The 16,636-nt window shown below is 37.4% G+C and overlaps 1 protein-coding gene and 1 pseudogene across 4 annotated transcripts in view; one reads left to right on the top strand and one right to left on the bottom strand.

Annotated features, from left to right (window-relative positions):
- WWP1 (WW domain containing E3 ubiquitin protein ligase 1) overlaps positions 1-16,636 on the bottom strand; it is a 113,193-nt gene that overhangs the window by 85,726 nt on the left and 10,831 nt on the right. For 2 of the 4 annotated variants that reach the window (XM_081816207.1, XM_081816210.1), the window contains exon 2: positions 6,334-6,429. The exons of 1 other annotated variant lie outside the window; for it this stretch is intronic. The gene's annotated coding sequence lies outside the window, so the exon portion shown is untranslated. Of the gene's footprint in view, positions 1-5,516; positions 5,703-6,333; positions 6,430-16,636 lie in introns of all 4 variants that reach the window. One more of the 4 variants, XM_081816208.1, reaches the window with a different exon arrangement.
- LOC102747418 (eukaryotic translation initiation factor 4B pseudogene) overlaps positions 154-16,636 on the top strand; it is a 27,691-nt pseudogene continuing 11,208 nt past the window's right edge.

Here is a 16,636-nt window from a genome sequence, read left to right as displayed (position 1 = left end):
TAGCCCGGTGATGGGTATTAAGGAGGGCACGTTCTGCATGGAGCACTGGGTGTTACGTACAAACAGTGAATCATGGAACACTACATCTAAAACTAATGATGTAATGTATGGTGATTAACATAACAATAAAAAAAATTTTTTAAAAAAGAATGAAAGCAAAATACAGAAAAGAACATACTAGACAAATATAAAAAAAAGAAAGCTGGGATTAGTGATAACAGCATGCAAACAGCATTATTAAGGAGAACAAAGAAAATGATACAAGGTGCAAATAAGTAAGTAGACCTAAAACTGTAAATTTGCATGCTTAAAAGAAAACACTCGCCAACATAGTGGCCTAAGCAAAAAAGATGGGGAAGACTATCTCCCAAACAGACTTCCTGGCTGAGGATGGTAGCACTGGTGGGGGAAGCATGTCTGTCCCCAAACCAGTAAGCTGGACTGATCTGGAAGATGTTTCAACCACGTGGCACAATAATGATGACAGCATGTATAAGGCACCTGCAACTGACCACTGCTCCACAGGCTGCCTGGCAGCCTAGTATCAACCAGAACCATCTTCCCAAATTACTACTCTATGCTACTTCTCTAGGGAACACAACTTGTGATGTGACAGAAGTCTACATTAAGGAATTCTTTAAAGGATTAAATACCAGTGTAGTGCATTTACCATTTGAACCCAGCAAGCCAGAGAGGTTGAAAGGTTTTGATCCCATGGAGTTTGAGAGCCTGCCTTCCTTGCTCAGTACCCTGAGCCTCAATGAAGAGTCTCTGGTTAACAAAATTTCAATGGACACTCCTGATCAAGCTCAAGAGAGAGACAAGGATGCTCATTCTTTTGACTGAGCAAGAAATCGGGATTCTCACAAAACATCCAAACAGCCTGGATGACTACCTAGAAGAGGTGATGACAGCTTTGAAGGCAAACATCATAATCATTATGGAGGCCAGGATTGCTATGATGACTAACACAGCAGAGACTATGACTGAGGCTATGACTCCAGGATTAAACAGCAGCAGAAGTATATACGGTAGTGGGTACAATAGGGATGATGACTACAGAGGAAGTGGGACCACCGGGAAGACCAATATGATAGACATGATGTTTAGTTGAGGAGCTCCAAAGACAATTATTCTGGGGATGATTACATGTGATGACAGAGGTCTCTCTCAAAGAACCAAACTGAATCTAAAGCTTCAGAGTACTCCTAAGGAAGATGACTCCTTGGCTGGCACTTCCCAGTCGAGTCAAGCAGCTTCTATGTTTGGAGCAGCAAGGCCTATTGACCCAGTTATAAGAGAACAAGAAGTAGAAAAGCAGCTACAGAAGGAACAGGAGAAATCGTAGCATCAGCTAGATGAACCAGAACTAGAATGACAGCCTTAGAAGAAACACCCAAACTGGCAAAGTGAAAAAACTCAGAAACAAGAATGGTCAAGGACAGGAAGTTTCTCATCTCAAACTGGGACCTCAGTTGCATCAGAAGTCAGAGCAGGATGCACAAAGGAGAAAAAGTGAGAAATCTGGAAAATGAAATACTCAGTACGGCAGAAGACTGCCACTCTCCAACTTCTAATCTTCCCAAACCTGATTAGCTGCTAAAGGTAATGCTGTCCCCTCCATTAAAAGTGGATGCTTGGGGGCGCCTGGGTGGCTCAGATGGTTAAGCGTCTGCTTTCGGCTCAGGTCATGCTCCCAGGGTCCTGGGATCGAGTCCCACATCGGGCTCCCGGCTCAGCGGGGAGCCTGCTTCTCCCTCTGACCCTCACCCCTCTCATGCTGTTTCTCGCTCGCTCTCTAAAAAATAAATAAAATCTTTAAAAAAAAAAAGTGGATGCTTGGGTGAAGTGAAGTGTTAATTCTTATGCTTGATTTCAGAGCTCAAACAGAACAGCAATCTCCTAGAAGGGAAGGGGGAAAGTAGCTCCAGCTCACCATCTCAGGAAGGATCAACCTGAAAACATAAAAATAAACTAGATGAGGTGAGAGTGTCCAAAAAGTAGAAGCAGGAAATCCAGCATGGCCCAAGACATGAAGGGAACAAAGACAAATGGAAGGAGTCTGAAAGGAAACATGGCAAAAAGGATCAAAATTCCAAATATGGGGGCTCCTGGGTAGCTCAGTCGGTTAAGTGTCTTGATCTCATGGTCCTGAGTTTGAGCCCCACGTTGGGCTCCACACTAGGTTTGGAGCCTACTTAAAAAAAAAAAAAAAAAAAGTCCAAATCTGCACCTGAGCCAAAGACACCTGAAGAATCCAGCCTGTAAGTTCAGTACTGTAAGTATTCCACTCTCCCAGCTGATGGATAAGGTTAAAATGAGGGGGAAGATTATACAGAATAGACCTCCACATCCTGCACTTTTTCCTGCTCTCTAGCTACCCTGAAACATTCCTGAACAAATCGAATATCTATCCAAACAAGACAAAATATCCAGACAAACTCACCATCTCTTGGCAAGGGGAAAAAAGCCTCAAAGGACTTTTAGAACTACAGGAAGAAATTTACAAATTGGCATTGCTGTAGGTGATTTCAACACAGTCCAATTTTTCATAGGTCAAATAAACCAAAAAATAAAAATAAAAACAAAATGATGAAAAAGCAGGACTTAACAAACATATATAGGTATAAGGTTCTATAACCTTATACCCAACTGTTAGAAAATAAACATTCTTCTCAAGCATACATGAAGCATATAGAAAACCAATACATACTGGTACATAATGAAAATCTCACTGAATTTCAAAGAATATGTATAATGTTGTTCCTAGGTGCTGACCATATACAATTAAGTAAAAAAAAAAAAAAACCAATAGGGAGCGTTTGGGTGGCTCAGTTGGTTAAGGGTCTGCCTTTGACCCACGTCATGATCCTGGGGTCCTGGGATTGAACCGTGCATTAGGCTCCCTGCTCAGCAGGGAGTCTGCTTTTCTGTCTCCCTCTGCCCCCCTCCTCGTGTGCACACACGCTCACGCTCTCTCTCGTAAATAAATAAATAAAATCTTAAAAAAATCAATAATGGAAGATGAATTTTAAAAACACAAATAGAAAAAAACTTCTAAATATTTCATGGGTCAGAAGAAACCATGCTGAAAAAATTTTTTAAAACTATTAAGAACTGAATGATATCAAAGGTACCATATAAAAATTTGTGGGATACAACAAAAGTTAACTTAGAGGCAAATCTATAGCCTTAAACACTTATACTAGGAAAAGAAGAAAGGCTGAAAATTAGTAAGTAAATAGGCCAATTTGTTAAGCTAGAAAGCAATCAACAGAGTAAACCCCCAAAAAGTACAAATAATAAAGAAAAGAAACTAATGAAGTAGAAGAAAGGTAACAGAAGTATTAACAAAGGGGAGGCTGGGTGGCTCAGTCAGTTGAGTATTGACTCTTGATTGCAGCTAGGGTTGTAATCTTGGAGTCGTGGTATTGAGCCTTATGTTGGGCTCCGTGCTCAGCATAGAGTCTGCTTAGGTTTCTCTCTCTCCCTCTCCCTCTACCCCTCCCCCCTGCTTGTACACATGCTCATGCTCTCTCTCTGAAATAAATAAAATCTAAAAAAAAAAGAGGATTTAACAAAGTTAGAATTCTTAGAAAACACTAAAAAAATAAATGCCTGACAAGACTGACGAAGGGTAAATAAAACAAAACAAAATAGGAAGCCCCAAAAGAGACCAAGGTATGTAAGGACATCCTCAGGTAACAGATGTAACAATGCAGATCTGAGGAGTAAGAGGGACAACTAAATAATACTGAAATTACCTATATGGAAAAACTAAATTGGATCCTCACATCATATACAAAATCAATTCAAGATGGATTAGTGATGTACATATGAAAGACAAACTTTAAAATTTTTAGAAGAAATTAGAGCAGAAAACTACTGTTTTTGTGCCCTGCCAGAAAAGGATTTCTTAAACAAGCATACCAACCAAAAAAGAAAAGTGTGAATATTTTGACTATGTGGAAACCAAGAACTTCTGTCTATCATAAAACATAATAAAGCAAATCAAAAAGATAAGCTACAAACTGGAAGATATTTACAAAACACAAGCTGATTAAAGATTAGTATTTAAACTATATGAGAATGTCTATAAAAAACAGGGTAAAAAAACACAAGTAGTCAAATGGGCAAAAAACTTGAACAGGAATTTTATAGAACAAGGAAACTTGTAAGGCCAATTAGTATATGAAAAGATGCAGAATCTCATTATTCATCAGTGAAATACAAGTTAAGACCACATGAGATGTTATTTTTAAACTTACTAGAAAAATAAACTCACTAGAATGATAAAAACTAGAAATGTTGACAGTACCAAATAATGGCCAAAAAAAAAAAAAGTAAAGAAGGTGGTGGCTCCTATAGAATGCTACTAGGTGTTTAAATTGGTAAAATCCTCCTGGTAGGTGTTAAAATTGGTACAACTGCTGGAAAACAATTTGGCATTATCACATAAAGTTGAAATTTTGCACGTCCTTCAGTGAGCTTCTAGGTACACAGTATAGAAATTTTTGTACTTGTGCGCCAAATGTAAGCATACTTAAAAATAACAAAAAAAAGAAAAAAGAAAAATACTCAAATATCCACTGGTAGAAAAATGGTTAAATGAATTAGGCTAATTCACACAATGGAACATTATACAGCAGTGAGAATGAATGAACTATAGCTGTAGGCAACAACATGAATGGGTCTTAGAAACATAATAGTGAATGAAAAAAAAATACAAATGGAGTTCTGAGTACTAACATCTTCCTCTCACTCAGTCCCACCTCAAAGATTTAACATTCTACACTGAGGTCATCAAGAAATGTTTCCAACTCTTAAACACAAAGAAATAAATGAGTTCTCTTGGCAGTTATCATGACCTCATCTTTTCCCATGCATTTCCTTTGAAAATACAACAATTCCATGATTGAGAAAGAAACACGGAGACGTTGTAGATCCTGAGTCTCAAATGCTTACACAGTCAACAAACAACTGAATGAAACCCACTGAAGAAATGCTGAGGTCCAAAGGGAAATTAGATGACAAACTGTCAGTCTTCCAAGAAGTACACTGTGAATCTAATCGAAACATTTCTGCACAAACTAAGAAAACTTAGTATGGAAATACTTCTGCTATATTTCTACACTCTGGATAAAGCATTTTATTTTGTATGTGGTGCAGCAATAACTACACAGTCCAGAAATAAGTCTCCAGCACTATTTTGTTATAAACTTGGATGTGCACACTGAAATTTTTCTATGTATTCTTTTATACTTGAATGTTTTCTTTGGAATGTATAAAGATTTGTAAAATAGGTTTTCCTCTATAATAAAATACCATTTGTGCAAAGTTTACAAAGGCTATAAACAATTATTAAACTCAAAACAAAAAAACACATTTGTGGTATTATAATTTTAAAAAGAGATAAAAAAATTCAGAATAGCAGTTACTTCAGGGGTTGGGGAAAGACAGGAACATGCAGTTACAGAGGTGCTCACAGGTAGCTCTTCAACTGTATTGGTACTGACCTAGTTCTTAAGTGGTTGGTTCCCAAATGTTTGTTTTTATTATTAACTTCCACATGTTACACATATTCTGGCATGTTCCAATTACAGAATTTTTAAAAATTTCAAGAATGCATGGAAGGCAAGGAAGTAGATAAAGTGCAGATCACTAATTCATCAAGTGTGATGGTAAGGGAGCATGTCTATAGCCTGTGCAGGAAAAATAGGAAAGGACAAAGCTTTCACACAGATGATGTGATTAGTCTTCCAAAAAAACACAATTCTTCCTCTGAACAATGGATGAAGGATCTAAGGAAAGGTAAAGATATTAATTCATTTGGAGGTAGATTAAAAGAAAATTGAGGAACCTTATTAGTCAATTAGAAAGATAACTGATGATAATAAAGAAGATAAACAGGCACAGGATTTGTTATTTTGAGTACATGCTCCCGATAATCAGTAACTGCAAATTTAAACTGCAAAACACAACATAGTTCAAAAATGGTACCTTTTTGCCCTAAAAGGGAAGGAATAATGCAAATAAAATAATCAAATTCAACATACAATTAGTTCCCATACTTCATTTAATAACATAAAGTTGTGTGACACTTAAAATACAATGTACTGCTATATATATTTTTTAATCTGGCATTATAATAACACTGTATGAGTAGGGAGGTACTATTCTCATCTTACAGATGAGGAAATTGTGCCTCAAAAGTGTTAAAAGTCTATAGTCTTATTTTTTATGACAATGTAGGTGTAGAGAGGTATAATTATCAATAAATGGAGTTTGTGCTAGATATAGTCTTAGTTAAAAAAGAAGTTGCTCATCACTTACTATGTACCAGGAACTGTGCTAGACACTGGGGATATAAAGATGAGTAAGACACGATTCCTTCTTTCAAGGAGCTCATAGTCTAGTGAGGAGACAAACCTGTAAACAAATAAATAGCTTTCAGTGTTACAGTTACTAAAACAGATGCAAAATGTAAAGTAGTACATCTGGGGCACACAAGAAAAAGTGGGTAATTCAAACTACAGGAATCAGGAAAGGGTTCACAGAAGATAACCAATCTTAGAATGAACTGTGTCTTGAAGTATAATTCTTTAAGAGAAAACTAGAGAAAGCATGGAGCATTCAGAGAGCTATTGGAATGGCTGGAAAATGGAAAGTAAGGACAGTGACAAGTGATAAGGCTAACAGGCTAACAGAGTATTCTAAATTGTAGAGGATTCTATGGAATAGTTTATATGGCATTCAAAATATAGCAAGCATGGTGGTTTATTGGGTTTTTTTTTTTAAAGATTTTATTTATTTATTTGAGAGATAGAGAATGAGAGAGAGCAAGCGCACAAGTGGGGTGAGGGCCAAGAGGGAGAAGGAGACTCCCCGCTGAGCAGGGAGCCCGACGTGGGACTCCAGGATCATGACCTGAGCCAAAGGCAGTCGCTTAACCAACTGAGCCACCCAGGCGCCCTAAGCATAGTGGTTTAAAGTTTATCATAAGGTAACTGATAGACACCAGTGGGTTTCAATAACAGAGAATCACGTTCGAGAAGAGTAACTTTGGCAGGAGTGGGGTTAGATTTAAAATACTGAGTTTATTTGAACCAGAGCAGGTAGCATGAGGGAAAAAACTCAGGAAATATATAAGATCTTTGAGTAGATGGTTTTGGGACAGCTGATGGTTAGAAAGGATTCTGAACAACTAAAATTTTCCACTTCACTCTCTGGGTGGATGAAGGTGCCACAACCAGGATAGGGAGCAGAAGAGGAGCAAATTGTGGGAGACAATACAGTACAAAGTTTAAGAGCCAACTCCTCAGTCATACTATTTTGATTTCATCTATCCTACCACTTAACAGCTGTGTGACCAACTATGGCAAAAGGAAAAAACAAAGTCTGAGTTTTAACAAACTTTTGAGCAAATTGGTTATTCATCCAAATGAATTTAGGTCATAAACTATGCCCACAGTTATATGTAAGCTGATTTTGTCCAGCTCAAGCCTTTAAAAATGCCACAGAATTGTTTAAGTTATTATTCAACTGCAAAGAATAGAGAGTCCTGAATATAGATAATTAACTATGCTTCCAGTCTTCCAAGGTTATAGGCCTATTGAATCCCCACTTAGAAGATGTATCTTAATTGCCTGCTTACTTCAAGATGGCCTTTTTTTCTAAAGATTTTGTCAGAGAGAGAGAGAGCGAGAGAGCGTGCGTGCACGCACACACACAGCAGGGGGAGGGGCAGGCGGAGGGAAAGCAGGCTCCAGGCTGAGCAAGGAGCCAGATGAGGGACTGGATCCCAGGACCCCAGGATCATGACCTGAGCCCAAGGCAGATGCTTAACCGACTTGAGCCACCCAGGCATCTCAAGATGGCTTTCTTAAGTAAAGAAGACTTCTACTTTCAGAAGCAATATTAAGAAAAAAGAACAACAAATCTGATCCATTTTGCATGCTATGCATAGGATCAAGGCTTGGAAAAGCCAGAAAACTACCATCACATATCTATCTGCCTGGATCAATTTCACACGTAACTGACTGCCTAGTCTGTAAAGTGGGCATGGCAAGGACACAAAAATGGTGGAAGACAAAAGTCCCAACTTCAATACCTAGTCTAGTTTTGAAGACAGTGTTAATACATAGTAAACATTTCAGTAACAAGACAGGATGGTACATAGTCAGGTGCTAGAGATGTTTCATCTAATGAATGTGGAACTTGGAAGGTCAGAAAGCCCGCATTTAAGCAAAGCTATTTATCAACTGCACAAAATTTAAAACTCAATGAAAGTGGCCAATATATAGATGAAAAAAGCAGCTTCCCTGCCCCTAAAATATCCAAGACTTAGCAACTCTAAAGCAGAAAATAAGTATTTCATAAAAGCATAGACTACAAAATAAGGGACTTAATTTTAATAATACAGGAATGTTACTTCCATATAGATATCATTTATAAAAAGGTATTGTCGGTCATTTCAATTCATTTATAAAATGGGACCGTTAACGAGAGGGTGACTAACTTACACTGATTTGCCAGGACTATCCACGTTTTAGTTCTGCTCCCACAGAAACCTCTCACTTCGGGGCACACCAGGGCATTTGGTAACCTTAGTAAACAATATAATGGCTCTGTGTGGGCAGCTTTTTTGATGTATCTCAAAGAGATTTTTCTCGTAGAATCCTGTTACAATAATAAAGCACAATCCTGTTAAATTTTGTATTTCGGGATGACCTAAATATTCAGAAAGGAAAAACCAACTTTACAGGGACTACAACTCATCAGCAGGCTTCAATATCACACCACTAGGTCTACATGTTGGGGGAAAGGAAAAGGAAGGAGCAAGAAGTTTTCTCAATACCAGTGTCTTTTAGCCCTCAGAATGGTTTACTTTTACCAAACTCCAAATAATTACCACTGTGGTCTCCTAAGGATCCAAAGACGTTTCCAACTTCCTGAATAGCTTCTTAAAACTCAGGCCCTGTTCTTCCCCACACCACACCATCATCCTTACTCTTATCTCTGCATGTATGCCAACAACTCCATGGCCTTGTATCCCAGTGGCCAATCTCATTCCACTGACCAGCAGGGCTGTCCCCAAAGCTCTACCACCACACGTTTCCTTTACAATCTGTCCACTTAACTCAGGGTCTCCAGTCTCTCCAGCTCTTCTCTGTCCTACCAGCACCTAGTGGCAATATAATCACTACTCTCTGTTTTCATAGCACTTCGCAGTTTCAAAATTTCACAAACATTTCTGTTTGGAAGAGAAGCTAGCTGACTTCTTAAAAAGTTTACTTGTCCACACTGACCTAAGTATCACTGATTGATCCTCTTAAATGCAAAACACAGGAACATTACCCTCCTGATAATTTACAAGTGCCACTGGGTAAAAAAAAAAAAACCAACAAACCCAAACCAAAAAAAAACCCACTTTTAAACTCTGTCATTCCAGTGACTTATAAAGCACTTGCAGTATCTACCACACAAAGGACAAATAAAGATGGGCATCTACAGGTACTTTGTAACTTCTGACTATGGTTTGGTATCTATCTTAATCTAAAAATGCCTATCTAATCACAAGTTCTAATAAACTCACCTTTCCTACATCCTTCTGTACTTTCAATTTTAAAGTTCGTTTTAGTGAACTATATTATGGCACTTCACAGAAGGAGCACAGGAAAATTTTTTTTAATGAAAAAAATGTATGTATCTTCAAAATGCCAAATTTCCTAAATCACTATCTCCAACTCTTATTATTTATCTCCACTCAATTTCAGATTTTCAACCAGAGGAGGTAAATACATTAATTTTCCCAAACCTTTTGGTTCTGTTTTCACTCATCCTCCAATTTTTACCTCTACTTTCCCATCAACACAATCTAGACCTCTTTTGACTTTTTTCTTCAAGATATATCTTGTATCTCCTGTTTCATAAATTCACTCTCCCTATTTTTAAATCTCACTTTCTTGTGTACAGTGAGTTTATATTCAACTGTATCTTTTAAGTGTTATTCCTCTCAATTACACAGATAATCTGCTTTACCATAAACTGATCTGAAAATTTTCTTTTCATTAATGTTATCTACTGCCACTTCAAGCTAACAAGCGAAAATAAATAAAAATCTTAACACTGAAATGTATCATACACATCACAATTTTAATTTCCTGATAAGCACTAAATCTTGATCCATCTGTAGATTCCCTTTTTATTGCCAATTTTAATCATTTCCAAACTATGTGAACTCCTTGCTCTCAAAATTATTCTATGACCAACCTAAACATTGGTTATATAGTTATTATAAACTTCTTTCCCTTCCTGAAATCAAAAACATTTGCACTATTATTGTATATCCTTACTGAGACAGTCAAAAGCCTTGCTGATTTTAACCTATGCCTCCTCAAATTACCATGGCACACACCCTAATGAACTGCTGCCCATTAAATTCCTACAATTTACTTCCTCATTGCTCTTCACATAAAGTTTACTCTATTGACAGAAAATCATGTCCAATAGTCAAGCTATTTAACTCAATTCTCTTTCTCATTCTAGTTAGTTCTAATCAAGTTACTTCTAGATTCTGGTTACTTCAAATTCCATCTACTTCCCTGCCTTCAAATCAGCCTGCATCGCACCCAGCAAGAGCCCAGTCACAGCACAAACATGATCACAGTAACTTCCTTTTCTTATCAAGGTGCTTGCCCTCAATTGTTGAGAAATAGTTACAAAATAGTTACCTATCCAAAGCAAAACTAACCACCCATCCTTTCAAACAAATGTGTTTCATATAAACTTCAGCCAGCAAAACTTCTAGGGTCTGCTGGCCTATACAGAATGCAAAGTCCCTCCAAAAAAGGTACTAAATAATTAATAGAATTTGGACAGTAGACTAGAGGCTCAACTAGCAATAACGTTGACACACCGAAATAAAGGCCAGTCCAGAGGATCAAATAGCAAAGATATTTATATTCTGAGCTGAAAGAAGCGCCAGGTTTCCTCTTTTCCAAGTCCGAGGTTAACAATTTTTTTAAAAAATTACACTTACTGCAAACTTAATACTCTAAATATCTAGTAACATTTGAAGTTACAGGAAACACAAGTCAAGCCCTGTCAACAACTAAACTGTCACTTGTAGAAGCCTTTCAGTCTGTTTGGTGGTCCAATTATTTCTAATTAAGTGGGGGAAGTAATAAACTATTGAAAATAAGAAACTATCATTTACCGAAGTCTAGTTTGAATTTGGATTTGAATTTCTACTCCCATGTTTACTAAGAGGCAGCATAATAGTGGTTAAGAGTGCAAATTCTGCAGCCAGACTGCCGAGATGCAAATCCTGGCTCCACCTGACTACTACATTCAACTTTTGGCAAGCTTCTTTACCTCACAGTGCCTCAGTTTTTAAATCTATAAAATGAACTGATACGTACCTTATGAGTCAATACTGACAAAGCGCTAAGAAAAGTACCTAGCACACAACAAACAAACTACATATTGGGCATTTCTTTTAACAATTTTTCTGAATTAAGTCATTCAGCATATATATACCAGACACGTTTTCAGATGTGTTAAACAGTAGGAATACAAAAATCATCTGAGCTACGCTCTCTGCCCTCAGTGAGTTTATAATTTAGCACTGAAAACAGGCAAGGAAATCAGCAGCTTTAAGCTCATTGACAGGGTTGTGCGGAGTACTACAGAAGTACAAAAGAGGAGCACGTAAATCAGATTTGGTGGGAAGAGGTGAAGAAATGTCAGGAAAGGATTCGGAGAGATGGTAACAGTAAGATAGGTAAAAAGAGAGAACTGTCCACTGGGCAATATGGATGTTAGCAGCAGGCCCTTAGAAAAGGCAATTTTAATAGAGTGGTAGGGCCAAAAGCCAATGGCTTAAGAAACCACTGTTTAGATGTTTGACTATAAATGAAAAGACAGATACAAACTTAAAGGGAGGCATTCATAGGTTTGTTTTTAATGGAAGATAGAAGAGACTTGAATGTATTTTCAGACAGGAAGAGGCTGAAGTCATAGAAGAAATGATGATTACTAAGACAAGATCTCTGAGAAGGCAGGGTTAGTTGAGATTTAACAGAGGTATAGACATAAATAGCCCATGCTGAGGCTAGACAGAGAAAAGAAATGGGTGAGAATGCAGATTATCTCTGTGTCTGAGAAGAAAGTTAAGGAGGTTTTACCTACCAACTTCCTCAATGAAGGAGGCAATCTTTGAGACACTGGGAATACAATGGTCAATAAAAATAGACAATATTGGGCGCCTGGGTGGCTCAGTTGGTTAAGCGACTGCCTTCGGCTCAGGTCATGATCCTGGAGTCCCTGGATCGAGTCCCACATCGGGCTCCCTGCTCGGCAGGGAGTCTGCTTCTCCCTCTGACCCTCCTCCCTCTCATGCTCTCTGTCTCTCATTCTCTCTCTCGCAAATAAATAAAATCTTAAAAAAAAAAAAAAGAAAAAAAAATAGACAATATTACCTGTTTTAACAGCAATATGGCTAGGTAAGGAATTAGAGACAAAAAGAGCAGAGACTTGGGTCCAGGGGAGTAACAGTACCAATCCCCAGAGACATGTGAATTTTTTTCCACTTCATTTTTTTTTTAAGATTTTATTTATTTATTTGGCAGATAGAGACATAGCGAGAGAGGGAACACAAACAGGGGGAGTGGGAGAGGGAGAAGCAGGCTTCCCGCGGAGCAGGGAGCCTGATGCGGGGCTCGATCCCAGGACCCCGGGATTATGACCCGAGCCGAAGGCAGACGCTTAAGGACTGAGCCACCCAGGTGCCCCTTTTCCACTTCATTTTTAATAGTTCATGTTTAGAAGCAATGACACTAGTCCTACATCAGACTTCTTGCTTGGCAGGGAGCTTGCTTCTCCCTCTGCCTGCCGCTCCCCTTGCTTGTGCTTGCGCGCTCTCTCTCTCTCTCTGACAAATAAGTAAATAAAATCAAAGCAATGACACTTATTGTTAGAGCCGTTTAGAACATAGGTTCCAGAAAAGAAAAGGGAATACTCTAGCTACTATCAAACTACTCCTGGTTATTCAAATTCATCATGTATACATATACTCTTTGCCACCTTCATTCATTAAAATTCAGCTAGAGAAAATAAGATAATTGGTATTCTCCAGAAAAGCTCTTTACCCAAAGCTCACTAATGACATATTTCTAATCCACTACCAGTTTTCCCCAACCTGGCTGCATGTCAGAATCATCTGGGGAACTCTACTGGGGGCTTGAGGTGATTCTCACAGAAACATATGGGTACCGTCAACCCTGATCTACCTAATTTCTAATCACAATTCAGCTCAAGTGTCATCTCTCCAATTTTTGACTAGTTAGCTACTACATGTTTCGCAGTACTGTAACCACGTTTATTTCTTTATCTCCCTTATTACACAGTAAATTTATTACAACTCATCTTTATAATTCTAGCCCCTAGCCTAGTGCTCAGCCCTTACTAAACACTCAACAAATGTATGTTCAATGAAGATTCTACAATTAATAAAACATTAACCCTGTAGAACTAGTTAGGGAGGTTAGATAAAAAAAAATACCCACTTGGCACAGAACTAAAACTTTAAAATACTATAAAGAAAATCCTGTAAGATCTTATAGACCACCAATACCCTCTCGCATCTTTGCCCTGATAATTCTGGGCACCAAGTCCATATCCACCTTACCAATGTGATTTCATTGCCACAGCCCACAATAATGGCACAATACAAAAATATCCAATACAAAAGTAAAGCATAAATGTTACCTAAAATGCTCATTTGACTTATTAAATACTTAAACATCCAAAAGTATATAAAACAAGAGAAAGCTCAAGTTCCAAGTTTAAACTTGAAAACTTCTAGCCCTAACTATTTTATTCAAAATAATTCAGAAGTCATATGCTAATGCCCAAATTATATATCAATTGGACTCTAAAAGTCTGGGGGGAAGATGGCTGCTTAGAACACAGTACAAATTTCCCCAAAGAAATGTTATAAATGGTGGTAAGATAACAAGACCAAGCTACAAAAGCCTACCAGACCCATAACAGCTGAACCACTTGTACTATACAAGGAAACCTATTGTTCCACAGAGATGTTTCTGAGCTTCCACAAACACTTCTTTGTGTGCATATGCACTGTTATTGCAAAAATCAAAGCAAAATTCCAAAATAAATTTCTGACACTGAGAAAAAGTACTGAGAGCATTTTGCATGGTGCCTGGCACACAGTAATTACTCAAAAAATTATAGCTATTTTTATCTAGAATCCTTGATTTCTACCTTTTGTGTTCCTCAAAATAGCTTTATTTTTCTCAATGCATCTGCATTCTAGACTGTAAATTCCAAGAATGCAGGACAAATCTTCACCATTGGATCTACCCTGCCTACCAAAAAGCCCAGCGCACAGAGGTGTTTAATACTTGTTTGCTACTGAAGGTTAATTAGTATCAACCGAATCTCAAAAACAATTGAGTAACCCCAGGCTTGAAACCAAATAGCCTTATTTAGTTTTTAGATGGTTTTTTAAATGAACTGTATTTCTCGAATTGATTTTTTTCCCTTTATTATCATCAAAATGAAAAAAGTGTAAAAATTCATGTAGAATATATTCCTCTAAGAGTCACCAGCTTAGAAAACACTGCTCAAGGCAACAATCTCACTAAATGGCACAGTGAGACAGGGCATCTAAATTTCTCTGGGCTTTGGTAATCCTATTAAATGACAGAACATATTGAGATTTTCTAACTTACAAATGCTTGTCTAAAAACACTGCATATTTCATGAAAACATAAAAGAGTAGCAATCATCCATAATCTTTGCACCAACCCAACCCACAACTGTTTTCATTTTTATAGGATTATTTTCCTCCAATAAGTTTCTTTTTTACAAAGTTGCAATCCAGGTATACAAATCATTTGTTTTCTACTCCCCACCCCCATTTACAGTAAGAACTGCCTATTACAAACTTGACTGAATCCTTGGCCAACATCAGAGAAAGCTTATAATTGTAAAAACAGTGGTAAAAAAGTGTTGCCACTTTTCTAGAAGGCCACAAGATGGGGATATTGCTCCATAAAATGCACCTTTAAAAATATATAAATACATTATACCAACTTCCCCAAAAATGAAATAAACAGTTTTCCTCTACTGGAAGTAAGGTATATAAAAAATGTTTGTACTTTGTTTACTAGAAAACATTAGTGAAGACAAAAACATATTCATGAAATTTAGCAGCAATTATTCTAATTAAGCTAAACAGTTAAGGTCCTTAAAAACAAAACAAAAACACAGGACTTTGTCACTATTCCTTTATCTTTTATCACACCAATCCTTCCTTCTCTCCTTGCTCCATTCTCTTCCTCCTTAGGTCATAATAAAAGAGTGAAACACATTTTTTGCTTATGCATTGACTAATTTTATTTTTCATAATTATTCTTAATTTGGGGAGATGATCCTTATTTTCCTGTTTTAGAAAAACTGACACTAAGATTTATTTACATCAACAAAGGAAAACTACAACAAAATGATATCAGTAATGAGAATGAGATAGCTTCTTTTCTAATTTGCTATAATTTCTGTTTCTCATAATATGCAATATGTTTACAATAGCAAAATACAATAGCATAATAAGCAATATGTTTACAATAGCAAAATTCAAACAAAACACTTTTGTGTTTGGTAATTTTTCTTCCACGCCTTAGTGGATATCAGCAGAAAACAGGTTTCCCACTCCTGTGCTGCATTACTCAATTAACAAAATAAAATTCAAATAACACCGAGCATCTTAAAACTTAAGTTTCAAACTTACAGATTCAACTTACAGTAATAAAAAGAGCTGTGTAAACACTTCCTAAGCAGAAGTCTAAAATGATGGAGTATGACTACCCAGGGCCAACTGCACTTACATGAGGTGTCTAAGTGACACAGAAACAGCCAGTCTTAAACCTGGAATCTGAATCAGGTCTCTGACTCCAAAACTAGTAAGAATACCATGACCATGTATCAGATTCCTATTATTTAGCAGTCACATTACAAAAAAAGCCCATCTCTGATATTTTCAATTACCCTTCAGAGTCAATTATTCCTACCAACAAATGAAAAAATTAGGTTTTAGGAATTTAAGTAAATTGCTGAGGGCCATAAAACCAGTGTAAGTCAGGTTTTGACTTTCAGATCTCCTGGGCTCAAAGCCAATGCTCTTTTTACTATGTTTCACTACAAAAACAGAATATAAAAAACAAAATGCTAAGCTAAACCTATGCCTTAAACAGAGCATTTTGCTGTATCAATCAGACAGTACTATTCTCTTATATCACTTAAAGATTAAGCAACTTCATAGTAGGGTGGTTTGTGGGGTTTTTAGGCTAGTCATTAAAAATGCTTTTCTGAAAATTGAGAAAGAACAAGTAATCTAAAAAAGATAATGTATAGGGGGCACCTGGGTGGCTCAGTCGTTAAGCGTCTGCCTTCGGCTCAGGTCACGATCCCAGGGTCCTGGGATCGAGCCCCGCATCGGGCTCCCTGCTCCTTGGGAAGCCTGCTTCTCCCTGTCCCGCTCCCCCTGCTTGTGTTCCCTCTCTCGCTGTGTCTCTCTCTGTCAAATAAATAAAAATAAAATCTTTAAAAAAAA

Source organism: Leptonychotes weddellii, chromosome 4 (assembly GCF_054177405.1).
Source record: "Leptonychotes weddellii isolate Sample4059 chromosome 4, ASM5417740v2, whole genome shotgun sequence".
Classification (NCBI taxonomy): Eukaryota; Metazoa; Chordata; class Mammalia; order Carnivora; family Phocidae; genus Leptonychotes; species Leptonychotes weddellii.
The sequence above is the reverse complement of the archived record's forward strand: the minus strand, read 5'-3'. Positions and strand labels throughout refer to the sequence as shown.